Here is a 14,315-nt window from a genome sequence, read left to right on the forward strand (position 1 = left end):
CGACTCCTTGTGCTTTTTGATCGCTTTCGCAGTGCTTTGATTTCATGTGCTGATCGTTCTGCGGGAAGCCGATGCATCTCGAACAAGTCTGGTGGCTGCCGCACTAGCGTTGATGGGCAACATGATACGTATGCAGTGACGTAAGATATAGCTCTGTTGTGGCTCTCTGGCCGGTGGAAACGCAAACCGGTTCTTAGTAAGCTCGCCAGTCGAACCAACTCCGAACTGGCAATAGCTCTAGCTCTGAACCAGCACCCGGTTCTTGTTGGTGGAAAAGGGGTAAGTCAGTGATGGTCTGGGGTGCCATGTCAGCTGCTGGTGTTGGTCCACTGTGTTTTATCAAGGGCAGGGTCAATGCAGCTAGCTATCAGGAGATTTTGGAGCACTTCATGCTTCCATCTGCTGAAAAGCTTTATGGAGATGAAGATTTCATTCTTCAGCATGACCTGGCACCTGCTCACAGTGCCAAAACCACTGGTAAATGGTTTACTGACCATGGTATTACTGTGCTCAATTGGCCTGCCAACTCTTCTGACCTGAACCCCATAGAGGATCTGTGGGATATTGTGAAGAGAAAGTTGAGAGACGCAAGACCCAACACTCTGGATGAGCTTAAGGCCGCTATCGAAGCATCCTGGGCCTCCATAACACCTCAGCAGTGCCACAGGCTGATTACGGCCATGCCACGCCGCATTGAAGCAGTCATTTCTGCAAAAAGGATTCCCGACCAAGTATTGAGTGCATAACTGAACATAATTATTTGAAGGTTGACTTTTTTTTGTATTAAAAACACTTTTCTTTTATTGGTCGGATGAAATATGCTAATTTATTGAGACAGGAATTTTGGGTTTTCATGAGCTGTATGCCAAAATCATCAGTATTAAAACAATAAAAGACCTGAAATATTTCAGTTGGTGTGCAATGAATCTAAAATATATGAAAGTTTAATTTTTATCATTACATTAGGGAAAATAATGAACTTTATCACAATATGCTAATTTATTGAGAAGGACCTGTATAAGCAGTGAATTTTCTTTTCCCCAGACATGTCTGGCCAGGATTTCGAGATCGCCCAAAATGTCCGGGATTCGGCTTTTGCTTTCTACATTCGTCATTCATTATGTGTACATTATTTGACACTGACACGTATGTGCCAGCTTTGCAGGTCATGCGTTCAGCTTCAAACGGATCCCGACTGATACGAAAACACAGGAATTTAAGCAATGCTAAAACGCACGTAAACCGATCACTTGTTTAGCGTTCATGTAAGTTAAACACTACATTCAGATTCACCGATTTGAATGAATTCAGTCCGATTGAAACAACACCTTGTGCATGTAAACATAATGAATAGCGACGGCAGAAAGCAAAAGCCGAATCCTGGACATTTTGGGTGATCCCGAAATCCAGGCGACATGTCCAGGACAAAGAGGACGTTGCATGGTAACCCTGGAGACATCGATACGTGCTTTACATATACTGTCCTGTATCACACAGGGACGCAGGAGGAGGAAACCCGGCAGCTGATCCACTTTCGGGATGAAAACGAGTTGAAGTTTCTAAGATCAAAATATGATCCGATTTTTTTGCCTGTTATGTTTACTTTATTGGCCAATAAAGACAGATTTTTGTTAACAAAGAAAGTGTTTCTGAACATCAGTGACATTCAAAACAGTGATAACTGAAACAGATATACAAAACACCATGCAGTGTGTATAAAAAATATTAGTAACGATGTATGATGACGTAACCAAGTGGTGTCTCATTTCATAGGGGTATGTTTTCACCCCTAGCACTTACCACTCGGTTTCGAGGGACAAGGGCTAGGGGTAAGGGGAAGGGGAAGGGGTAGGGGAAGGGGAAGGGGAAGGGGAAGGGGAAGGGGAAGGGGAAGGGGTAGGGGTAGGGGAAGGGGAAGGGGAAGGGGTAGGGGAAGGGGTAGGGGAAGGGGAAGGGGAAGGGGAAGGGGAAGGGGAAGGGGAAGGGGAAAGCGAAGGGGAAGGGGTAGGGGAAGGGGAAAGCGAAGGGGAAGGGGAAGGGGTAAGACAGAGAATTGGGATTCAGCCTTAGAATAACAAGATGAGGACCAGCTTTACATCACAAGCTGAAGATCATTAAACTAAGCATACTGAACACACAATAATCCTCAAGAAAACATTACCATACAACTAGAACATTAAAGATTGTTAACAATATTCATATCCTTCCATACAAACATCTTCACCTTCATTTGCTTACTAAAAATACTTTATTATACTTTATTTTTATTGTGTTATGTTGCGGGTCAATTTGACCCGTTTAGATTTTATAGTTGCTGGAAATACTGGTTAACCTATGTTTTTTTTCTTGATATTTTGTGACTTTTTCTCATTTATCATCATGAACATGCATGCAAAGTTTCAACATGCTGGTGTTTTTTTTTTTGACATATACAAACAAAATTACTATTACGTTTGTGATGTTCGCAGGTCAATCTGACCATCATAGGCAGCTATTCAAAAGCAACTGTACAGACACAACATAAAAACATTTATTTTATGTATGTCAGGGCATAAACTCCAGTTCTAAAGTGTAAGTGTATCTAAAAGTGCTCTAACCCAAACCAAACACTTGAAAAAGCTAAATCATGGTGTTCAGAATTAATTGCAAATTACAAATGAAAATCTTTGACAGACACAGATAGTAAAATAAGCTCTCATTTATATATTCAAGATATCTGAAATATCTTGAGACTTCGACATAGACAGCAGAAAAAATGAGCTCAGAATAATTGATTAATTGTTCAGTTATGATGTTCTAAGCAAAAAAAAAAAAAAAAAGTATATTCAAATATATATAAATATAATGTATATTCAAATTTTGTCAAAACAAAACAGTTTTAAAAAATGGTTAAAAAACATTTTCATTAAATCATATCTTCAGATATATATTTTTTGGAATATTTGACAAATGTTGATATTAAAAGTTTACAGTTTGTACCTGAATCTTTGTTGTTTTTCATAGTGTGGTTTTTGAGGAATTGTATTGAATCCAATTAGGGTCAATTTGACCCGGACCATAAGGGGAGTGCACAGAATTCCAACATAACACGAGGGTTAAAAAGTGACAAGACTCATTTGAGTAGCAGAATGAAATCTGATCAATTGTGTGTTGTCTGTTGAGAGTTTATCAGTCAATTATATATATTGCTGTATATAGGTACTGTATATTTCAGCTGATAATTAGATTTTAATGCCAAAAGCATTTTCAGAAGTTTTTTTCAGTTTTTGACAGTCCTTAGTTTGATGTGTGGACAGCGGTACCTTAACGGTGTCAAATTTTGAGAGCGAGAGGCCTTCTGGGTAGTGCAGCACTATGCTGGTGTTGAAGGAGTCGTCGCCTGGGTTGGCCAGCGATACGAGGACAGTGAGATGAGCTTGATTCACCACCACTAACGTGTCGTTCCTGAAGAACAAACCAAACGCAGAACCTTCATCACATTCTCATGTTTATTTCAAATCAAGAAGAATGGAAATATTCAGAAGCATTTACAGACATTTAACATTAGTATCATGTCTGATTTATTTATCGGTTGTTACTCACGTAAAACTGAAGTTCAGCTTCAGATCGGCCACAGAGCAGTTGTTTTAATCACAGTTCCTTTGAAACGGCACCTAGTCACATACAAAACAGAAACTTTCATAGAGCTTTTGAATGTTGCAGAAACTTCATACAGAAAAGCTGAAGGACGTGATATTTCTAGACAGAGAAATACATGAATTTAACAAGCCTAGAGTGTATAAATTGTGATGTCAGAAGCTCAGCTCACCTCGACATACTCCTCTGTCCTGCTGTGGATGTCGAGGATAGCCATGGAGTTTCCAGAAAGCATCTCGGTTTGTGAGAAATTCATTCGTATCTTTAGCGGAGACACTGTGTCTCTAATGCAGATCTAAAACAAACACAACATTTGCTGTTAAACCGAAGCTGCTGGGATTGGCTGAAGCTGTGATAGATGAAGCGTACCGGCATGAAGATTGGGAATCTGAAACAGGGGCTCCCAGAATCCAGCAGGACAAACTTCTGCAGAGTCCTGGATGATGGATCACTCTGATCAAAGAATCCTCGATTGATTGTTCTCATCACATCCACATTCAGGTTCAGAGAAACATTCAGGTTCTTCTCGAGAGATCCTGAGAGAGATGAGAGGGTAAGACATACGGAGGCCATGCTCTTCATGTGACAGAGACTCTGAGATGTCTTTGACGTTACCAATGCTACTGGTCCGCTCAATCACGGTGAAACACGAAGTGAGATTAAACGCATGAAATGCTTTGTCACTCGGGCATTCAAAGTCGTTCAGACTCATTTCATTGGGACTGAAACTGAGCTGCGCAGATACAGACATCACAGGCCGAGCCCTAAGAAGAGAGAGAAAAGAGTGAATATCTAATGATACAGTGAGACTAACTGGGCCTACAACAACTTGACCAACTCAAACTGATAGTTAGTTTCTTCAAATCATTGCATTACTTCTCCAAACTAAAGGTTCAATTACAAACTGGCCACTGAAGTGACTATACTCAATCAGAGCCAGAGTTCATAACTGAAACCTCGTGTTTAGACTGTCAGAGAATCTGTCCATTATTTTGTGAATGTGTTGTGAAATGTCCTACTTGAGCAGCACGATCCCTCCTTTAGCTCCGATCACGACATCTGTCAGATTATCATCGCTCATGTCCATCTGACCGGACAGAGACACTCCAAACTGCTGCAGACCGGGCAGAACCGAGTGCGCTGGGATCCGCTAAACACACACACACACACACACACACACACACACACACACGCAGAGCTAGAGCGGTTCATCATTGTACACGTTTATCCTGCCATGTCTGTCTGTTTATCTGAGAACATTGGGCTCTTCTGGGATTCTGGGTTAAACTGGGCACAAACACAGTGTTTGGGATTGAGGGAACTAAAGCAGACTCTCACCTGAGGAGCGTGTTCGGTGTTTATTCCATGTGTCCTGTCGCCCAGGTAGATGTAGACGACTCCCTCCCCTTCGTTCTCAAGCGGCGCCCCGACTGCCACATCTGACAGGCCGTCCCCATTCAGGTCCTTTAGTGAAGCCAGAGATGCAGCAAATCTGCCGGTGTTTGACTCGTTCAGTGTCTTCTGAAAATACTACAGAGAGAGAAAGAGAACAGAGTCTTTATTCGTCTGCAGAGGACCAGGGCCAAAACAATGTATTTCCATGACTTTAATGCGATAGTCCATCACCGGGAACCTATTACAATGGCAATCCTCTCGGAGCAGGGTTGGACAACTTCATTCCTTAAGGGCCATTATCAACAACTCCAACCCTAATCAAACACACCTGAACCAGCTAATCAGTGTCTTCAGGATAACTTGACAGCTCCAGGCAGGAGAGTGTTTTATCAGGGTTGGAGCTGAACTCTGCAGGACAGTTTCCCTCCAGGACTGAAGTTGTCCATCACTGCACTGGAGTAACTTAATGGTGATGACTAGCAACCTTCCAGCCACAGGTGCTGAACATTAACCACACTGTACTTACTAATGGAGAATGTTGTGAATCTGTCCATACCTCCTCTGATAAAGTGTAGACGTACAGCCTCCCTTCTGCCCTCGGCCAAGACTGGTGAAATGACGGAGCTCCGACCAGAAGGAAATCTGACTCTCCATCCGAGTCCACATCCAACAGACTCAGAGACGCGCCAAAATACGAGCCAATCTGATGCCAAAAATTAATCAAAATGTAATTGCATTCTAGCATATGATCTTAATAACCTGATGTTCACAAATTGCAGTTGATAGGGGGTGGTTACTAGGGTGTTGCTATACAGGTACTGAGTGGTTGGTAGGTGGCCGGTGAGGTTTTCGAGATGGTTTCAATGGTTTTGCAAGAGTGTTTCTAAGTGGTTGCTTCTTCCGTAGGGTTTGGGAAGCCCTTCTCTCGCTGATGGAGAGTGTTAATATCGTGTCAGAGGGTTCTTCTACACTAACTTGTTCTCCGGTGATGTTCCTCGTCACTGTCCATGTGCTTTCATTCTTGGTGAAGAGGGTCACCAGACCCCTGTGTTCGGCCCGCGGCGCCCCAGAGAACAGAAGAGAGACGCCGCCTCTCATTCCCAGAACAGCAGAGTAACCTGAACATCATCAGCATCATTAAAACATGCACAGACACTTCACATCAGACAAGGAAGGACCAACAGCTTCAACACACCCATGTACGAGTCTTTACTGACAGATGGATCCTTAATCTCGGTCCCTTTAAATCCAGATCCTGATCCCGTCACTTCATACAGAGATCCACTCCTGTCATTAGATCCAACCGAACCCACAATCGCAGAGTCCTGAAACAAACGCAGCAGTCTCCGCTTCAGTCTCAGCATATTGACTCATATACATGTATACATATATATATATATATATTTACCCAAATGTAACATCAATTGGCGACCCAAAAATGATTATCATTTCACATCATAAAAGTAAACATAAATGTCCTTAAATATTTCCTATTTTCGAATGTTTTATTTATTTTAATTTGACATTTTTATGAATGCAGTTCCCTCACAAACTCCCAAGGGATCAAGAGCCTAGTTTGGGAAACCCTGCCTTAATATAAATCATAAAAAGTGACATATACCATATATATGTCATATTTCTGACCTTGTGGTAGAGGACACTGAATCCACTCTGCGATAACTCTTTCTGTCTGTCTTTGCTGTGTGTGTCCTTTGACCCTGAAACCACAGAAGAAGAACTCTTAAATCATCAGTGGATTCTTCATTAGCTGTCTATTTTCTTTACGCTTGCATTTTACCTTCAATGTTGTGGATCTTTTTTTGCAGGTAGTCAAGAAGTCCTTGGAGTCCATTGTAGTTTTCAATGTAGAAGGTGTTGTTTATTTTTGGTTCTGAAGCCAGATCATGGAGGTTGGCTAAGCTAACTTTTCCCACCTGACAAACAGAACTGTCATTAAGTCTGTCTGTGCAAAAACACTTTTGATAACATATGAATTGAAACAGACCAATATGTAAAACATAATTTATTTATGTTTGTTCTTGAAAAATGGAAACAAACTGTGATAAATCTGATATAAATTAGTGCTTGTAGCTCTTGTCATTTAAAGCTGAAGTGTGTCATTTGTGCACAACTAGAGACACCAAATTACACAAATAATGACTGTTTCCAGACAGGTTTCTTGAACACTCTCCTAGTTTGCCATTGGTCAGTCAATCAGATATTCCCGCCAAAACCTCACGTGTTTGTTTGACAAGTTCACATGTCAGGCCAACGCATTCTCATCCTAGGGCGTCATATACTGACACTTTTGACATTTTGTCTGCATACAACGCACATGGCACCCTTTAGCGTCAATATGACACGCACAGAGCTTTGTTCGGTTATGGGTAGATTTAGGTCTGGGGTAGGGTTAGGGTTAGACCGCTAGAAGGTGCCTTCTGGCCCATATCTATCTGCGTCTCATATTGAAGCTAAGGGGACCATGTGCGTTGGATGTAGACGAAATCAGTATATGACGCCTTGGGATGAGAACGGGCTGGTCAGGCAGCTCAAACAAACCACAGAGTCACCCTTAAAAATAAGTATACTTCAAGTTAATTTTATGAAGTATACTTAAGTAAGGTTCAAGTATATTTTTAAGTATACTTTATGTAGTAAGTCTACTAATATCAATGTCTACTACAATGTCTATGTACAAACTTGTAAGTGTACTATTTCAATACTGCTTGGGACTAAATTGGCCCACTTTTAAGTCAAGTCAAGTCAAGTATATTTGTATAGCACTTTTCACAATACAGATTGTATCAAAGCAGCTTCACAGTATTAAATTAAAATAATACAACAAGGTTTGTTTCTAGTGGAATTTATTGATAAAATCAAATTAGATATCCCCAGAATATCCCCAACTGAGCAAGCCAAAGGCAACAGTGGCAAGGAACTGAAAAACTCCATCAAGTGACCTAATGGTGTCCTAAAACTCCATCAGGTGACCCAATGGAGAAAAAAAAACCTTGGGAGAACCCAGGCTCAGTCGGGGGCCAGTTCTCCTCTGGCGTTTATTAACTAGAGGCCGGATTGTAATCTGAACTGTAAGATTAAAAATATTATATGAATGCCTGGCTGAAGAGATGCGACTTTAATCTAGTTTTAAACTGGGAGAGCGAGTCTGAGCAACGAACAGTATCAGGAAGGCTATTCCAGAGTTTTGGAGCTAAATGTGAAAATGCTCTCCCTCCTTTGGTGGTTCTGGATATCCTAGGTATGACCAAAAGCCTTAAATTTAGTGATCTTAAAGAGCGCGATGGATTATAGGGCGATAGAAGATCCGTTAAATAGACTGGAGCTAAGCCGTTTAGGGCTTTATAAGTCAGTAGCAATACCTTGTAATTAATACGGAACTTTATAGGTAACCAATGCAGTGATAAAATCGGTGTTATATGATCATATTTTCTTGATCTAGTAAGAACTCTAGCGGCGGCATTTTGGACTAACTGTAGCTTGTTTATTGAGGATGCAGGACAACCAGCTAATAAAGCATTACAGTAATCTAGTCTCGAGGCCATGAATGCATGAACTAACTTTTCTGCATCAGAAACTGATAGCATATTACGTAGCTTAGCAATGTTTCTAAGGTGGAAAAAGGCGGTTTTTGTAACATATGAAATATGATTTTTGAAAGACAGGTTGCAATCGAGTATAACACCCAGGTCTTTTACTGTAGAGGATAAAGTAACAGGACATCCTACTATATTAAAGTTGTTTTGCGAGAGGTTTTGTGGGCGGTTTTTTGAACCGATAAGTAGTACCTCTGTTTTGCCTGGATTTAATAAAAGAAAATTACGCGTCATCCAATCTTTTATATCTTTAACACACTCTGTCAATTTGGATAATTTAGCGTTTTCATCTGGCCGTGATGAAATATATATTTGAGTGTCATCAGCATAACAATGGAAACTAATTCCATGTTTCCTTATAATATTTCCAAGTGGCATCATATATACTGAGAATAATAGAGGGCCTAACACAGATCCCTGCGGCACTCCATAGTTTACTGGAGTTATGATCGATTTTTCTCCATTTAAATAGACAAAATGGTAGCGGTCAGATAAGTATGATCTGAACCAGCTTAATGCTTGTCCTTGAACACCAGTATGATTTTGTAGTCGATCTAAGAGTATTGTGTGATCTATAGTATCGAACGCAGCACTAAGATCAAGTAAAACTAGTATTGAGATACAGCCTTGGTCAGAAGCTAAAAGTAAATCATTTGTGATTTTAACGAGCGCAGTTTCAGTGCTATGATGCGGTCTGAATCCTGACTGAAACTTTTCATATATATCATTTTCTTGCAAGAAAGAACACAATTGAGCGGACACCACTTTTTCCAATATTTTAGACATAAATGGAAGATTTGAAATGGGTCTATAATTTGCTAGGTTATTATGATCTAATTGTGGTTTCTTAATGAGAGGTTTTATAACTGCCAGTTTAAATATTCTTGGAACATGACCTAAAGATAAAGATGAGTTAATAATACTGAGGAGAGGCTCTTCCACTACAGGTAACACTTCTTTCAGTTGCTTAGTTGGTATAGGATCTAATAAACATGTTGTTGTTTTAGATGAAGTGATAAGTTTATTTAACTCTTTTTGTTCTATAGTTGTAAAGCACTGTAATTGTTCTTGCGGGGTGATAATTGAGGCTGAATTATAAGGCGCAATTGAAGATTGAACGTTTACAATTGTGGTTCTGATGCTTTCTATTTTCTCAGTGAAGAACTTCATGAAATCATTACTACTAAACAGTAACGGGATATTTTGTTCGGGTGACGTCTGTTTATTTGTTAGTCTAGCCACGGTGTTAAATAAAAACCTTGGATTATTTTGGTTATTTTCTATTAGTTTGGGGAGGTGCTCAGCCCTGGCCGCTTTTAGGGCCTTTTTATAACGTCATACTGTCTTTCCACGCGATTCTAAAGACCTCTAAATTAGTTTGTTTCCATTTACGCTCTAAAATACGGGTTTCTCTCTTTAGAACATGCGTAGTATTGTTGTACCACGGTGCTTTAATTTTCTCTCTGACCTTTTTTAATCTAATAGGTGCAACAACATCCAATGTTCTAGAGAGAATGGTGCTCATAGTGCTAGTTAGTTCTTCTAGTTCATCTGTTTGTTTGGGTTCAGGCAGCAGCTGAGACAGATCAGATAAGCAATTTGAGAAATTATCTATGGTGGATGGGAGGATTGTTCTGCCTGGTTGATAACGCGGCGCAGCATGACATATTACAGCAGTACGTAATATGCAAGTTACCATGTAATGGTCAGTGACTTCATCACTTTGCGGTATAATATCTATATCGGTTGGATCGGTTCCATGTGATATAATTAAATCGAGTGTATGATTAAGACGATGAGTTGGTCCGGTGACGTTTTGCTTGACCCCAAAGGAGTTTAATAAATCTGTAAACGCAGCCCCTAACGCATCATTTGGATTATCTACGTGTATTTTAAAATCTCCAACAATTAATGCTTTATCGACATTGACTAATAGGTCTGAGAGAAAATCTGCAAACTCTTTTAGGAAATCAGCGTAAGGCCCAGGCGGTCTATATACGGGAGCCAAGGCTAGAGATAATAGGGATGTTTTTCTAATATCTAAGAGCGTAACATTTAGAACAAGTACTTCAAACGAAATAAACTTATAACCCGTTTTCTGAGTAACATTGAGAATATCTCTATAGATAGTTGCAACACCGCCGCCACGACCAATCAGACGGGGCTCGTGCTTATAGGAGTATCCAGGAGGAGCAGACTCATTTAGAACGAAATAATCATTTGGTTTTTAGCCAGGTTTCAGTAAGGCAAAGTACATCGAAGCTATTATCTGTGACTATTTCATTTACAATAACTGCCTTAGGTGTGAGTGATCTAATGTTTAGAAGACCTAGCTTTAGAAATTGTTTTTTGTTTACTAATAGCAACGTTTTCTGTTTTAATAACAATTAGATTTTTCCTAGATCCTGCAGTAGATTTATTATTTGATCTCACTAAACGAGGAATAGACACGGTTTCTATGCAATATTCTACACTAGTATTTATATCAGTTAAATTGGTGCAGCAGAGACTATGATTTGGACTTTTGGTTACTAGTCAAAAGCTATTTAACACTTTGGAGATGTTATCCGACAGAAGATCTGCTACGAATCTGCTTGGGTGTAAGCCATCAGCACGGAAAAGCCTAGGACGCTCCCAAAACAGATTCCAATTATTTACAAAGAGCAGTTTCTGCTCATTGCACCATGACATTAACCATTCATTTAGCGCGAATAATCTACTAAACTTTTCATGCCCTAGTCGGTACGTGGGAAGCGGTCCTGACACAATGATCGTTGTTTCAGGCGATGTGCTGCGTACCATATCGATCAGATTCCTGAAGTCTTTCTTCAGAATCTCCGTCTGGCGCATCCTGATGTCGTTCACTCCCGCGTGCAGGACAACAGTTCCGACGCGCTCGTCATCGTTCAGAATCTCGGGAACGCGAGCAGCGATTTCAGAAACACGAGCACCAGGAAAGCAGTGACTGTGCACCTTACTTTTACCTAACGTAGCGCGTACGTGCCGAACGATGGAATCGCCGATGATCACAGCATCGCGTTCTGTTTCGCGAAGAGGGGAGAAGCGGTTTTGTGTGGATAACTCGAAAACCGGGAGGGTCAGAGAGAGTCTTGGTCTAGACCTGACTCGCGTCTTCCGCTGCGGAACCACCCAGGCTTCGTGGTGGCGTGTTGGAGCCGGAGTGAACGAGACCATGGCTGATCGCGACCTCGGCGCTCGGGACCGATGTTGAGAAACGCACGGAGTAGACGAAGTCGGAGTCAGCGGGTTAGTAACGTTAATCACTGATTTGTGTGCATCGGCGCGTGATGTTTCAAGAGCAGGGTTCTCAAGTTTTATCAAAAGCTTGGAGTGAGATCACATGTGGTTGGGGGAGGAGCCTAATGGAGCCCCGCCCCCATCTGTCCCCGCCCCCCAATTTTACCCATGTTCATAATTAACCCGCACAAATTGAAATTATAACAATTGGTAAATCTAATAAATGACAGAGCAATTCATCACATCAAATATACTCTTTAATGTTATATTTCAAAATTACAAATAAGTTATACAAAAATTACAAAAATATAATAAATTGCTCCAAACAGTTTGGAAAAACAAATATTTTTGCATTTTGAATATGTCTAGTCGAAACGGTATAATGATTTATTGTGTGGTGGGACATTGTGAACAAATGGCATATTAGAGTATTATTAAGGTGTGTGTTTGTGTGTACACAAGAGTACACACTCCAGCTTATGAAATGTGTTTTGTGTTGTAACGTTAAGTGTTTGAAAAATACAAATGCAATGGCAATGATTAATGTATGTTTTGACAGGATATATATTACCCAGAGCACTCTGCTTTAATACGTATGTAGCCTTAATGTAACTAGAAATACTAATAATATATAATTTAAAATAAAATAAAATAAATACATTTAAATGTATTTAAAATAAAAAGAAATACATCTTCATTCCTTCCCATACCCACTAACATTTCCCTTAGTTTCAGATAACGTAAGCTAGCCAAACTGAGCCAAAGCTTCTGGCCTGGTTGCAAAGTAGCTGTAGAGTTTTTGACTGCATCAATAATAATGTATACGATGGGCTATATATTAAATGTTCTAGCCTAAAAATGTTAGACGAGCTTTCTTCCAACTTACCTTCTCCATCATCACGACGTGTGTTCGCGCGATGTTGTTGGTAACCTAGTAACGAACGTACGGCGGCCGAGAATGTTCCGTCAACTTCCGTGTGTTCGCGCATCTATGTTGCCTATTATCGAACGCAATCTGGCCGAGATACGTGCTGGCGGCAGGAAACTTCACTTTGTGTGCCCGCGCCTCGTATACAACGTTATATATAAAGCTTGCATGACAACTTGGTTGGCAATGGCATTGCCTTTTCAGCGTGAGAAATGCACGGTGTGCCGTGTGAGCGTGTGAACTGGTTGAATTGCGTGTGTCTCACGGCCAATGCGTGAGACTTGAGAACCCTGCAAGAGCTAACCGCCTGTCTATCAGCTCGGCTTGTCTCAATAAAAGGTCGTGGATCTGTTTCTCAACAGCTTCCAGCTCAGACTGCAGTGCGTGCAGCTCAAATGTGTCCTCACCTGCACCAAAAGGTAGACTACTTACATCTGATATATTCACCATTTTAACAGATGGACAGTAAGTTAGCAACGAAGCTACCAGTGATGCTATCAATATTAATACTAATTTATGACTGAAGTCTTAGATATAATCCGTCTTTTTAGTGGTACGGGTGTAGAGTAGACGCACGACAGGCGAAAAATAAATTAAAAAATTGTATTTGTAAGTGAGTGTGGAGAAGACGCGTTCAGCCGTGATCCACGGACGTAACCTATAGGAGTATCCAGCGTTGGATCACTAATAGGCTTGAGACGCGTCTGCTCAACAGTCCGCGTTGTAACTATGAGGGTTGAGCAGTAGTGCTTCTCAGTGAGGTAAAGTAGAAAATGTTTGTTGTAAGTTTAAAGAATAAAATCAAGATTTATAAATCAAATCGATGGAGCTCCAAAGACAACAACGCGTTCAGACGCGACGCATGCGCATTCGAAAACAGGAAGTCCTGTTAGATTCAGCCGTTTGACCTGCAGTGTAGTTTTAGCATATAAAAGTATACGTTTAAGTGTACTATAAGTGTAAGAGTAGTAAACTTTAAGTACACAACTAGGTTTCTCATTTGTAATGCATCTGTACTACAAGGGAACTTGTAAGTATACTAGTAGTTTACTATTTTAATACAAGTAGTACTTTTTTAGTTTATGAAAGTACACACTGAAGTGTACTCAGTAAACTACTAGTTTAGTTGTTTATACTGCAAGTATACTTGTAAGTTTTCTTTAAGTGAACATAACATTATACTTATTGTTGAATTATTTTTGCACTAGATATTATTTTTTATACTTGAAAAATACCTTTAACTGTACTTTAATTTTAAAAACATTTTATTACCTTCATGCATCTTTTTTTATCAACACTTGAATGTTGATAATTTTCATAAAAAAAGGACATAAAACCATTTTTGTCAAAATGTGATCAGATTCAGAAGGATCAGATTCAGAAGAATGATCAAACACAGATGGAGGAGTTTGAGTCCAACACCCCCAAAGCTTCAGTCGTTTTCTCTTCATGGGTTCGACATTTCATTTGGTAACATTAAGAAG

At 40.2% G+C, this 14,315-nt stretch overlaps 1 protein-coding gene and 1 pseudogene across 2 annotated transcripts in view; one reads left to right on the forward strand and one right to left on the reverse strand.

Moving 5' to 3' along the window:
* LOC309495688 (integrin alpha-M-like) overlaps positions 1–14,315 on the reverse strand; it is a 264,013-nt pseudogene that overhangs the window by 89,073 nt on the left and 160,625 nt on the right. Inside the window, exons 21-30 of the transcript XR_014211778.1 lie at positions 6,830–6,965; positions 6,676–6,749; positions 6,227–6,356; positions 6,007–6,149; positions 5,588–5,734; positions 4,975–5,166; positions 4,656–4,786; positions 4,252–4,400; positions 4,006–4,172; positions 3,809–3,931 (exon numbers count right to left, since the gene is read on the reverse strand). The product of XR_014211778.1 is annotated as an integrin alpha-M-like (transcript). The remainder of the gene's footprint in view (positions 1–3,808; positions 3,932–4,005; positions 4,173–4,251; positions 4,401–4,655; positions 4,787–4,974; positions 5,167–5,587; positions 5,735–6,006; positions 6,150–6,226; positions 6,357–6,675; positions 6,750–6,829; positions 6,966–14,315) is intronic.
* LOC309495698 (uncharacterized protein) overlaps positions 1–14,315 on the forward strand; it is a 58,326-nt gene that overhangs the window by 35,744 nt on the left and 8,267 nt on the right. The gene's annotated exons all lie outside the window — the stretch shown is intronic.

Source organism: Leuciscus leuciscus (assembly GCF_965113295.1).
Source record: "Leuciscus leuciscus genome assembly, chromosome: 3".
NCBI lineage: Eukaryota > Metazoa > Chordata > Actinopteri > Cypriniformes > Leuciscidae > Leuciscus > Leuciscus leuciscus.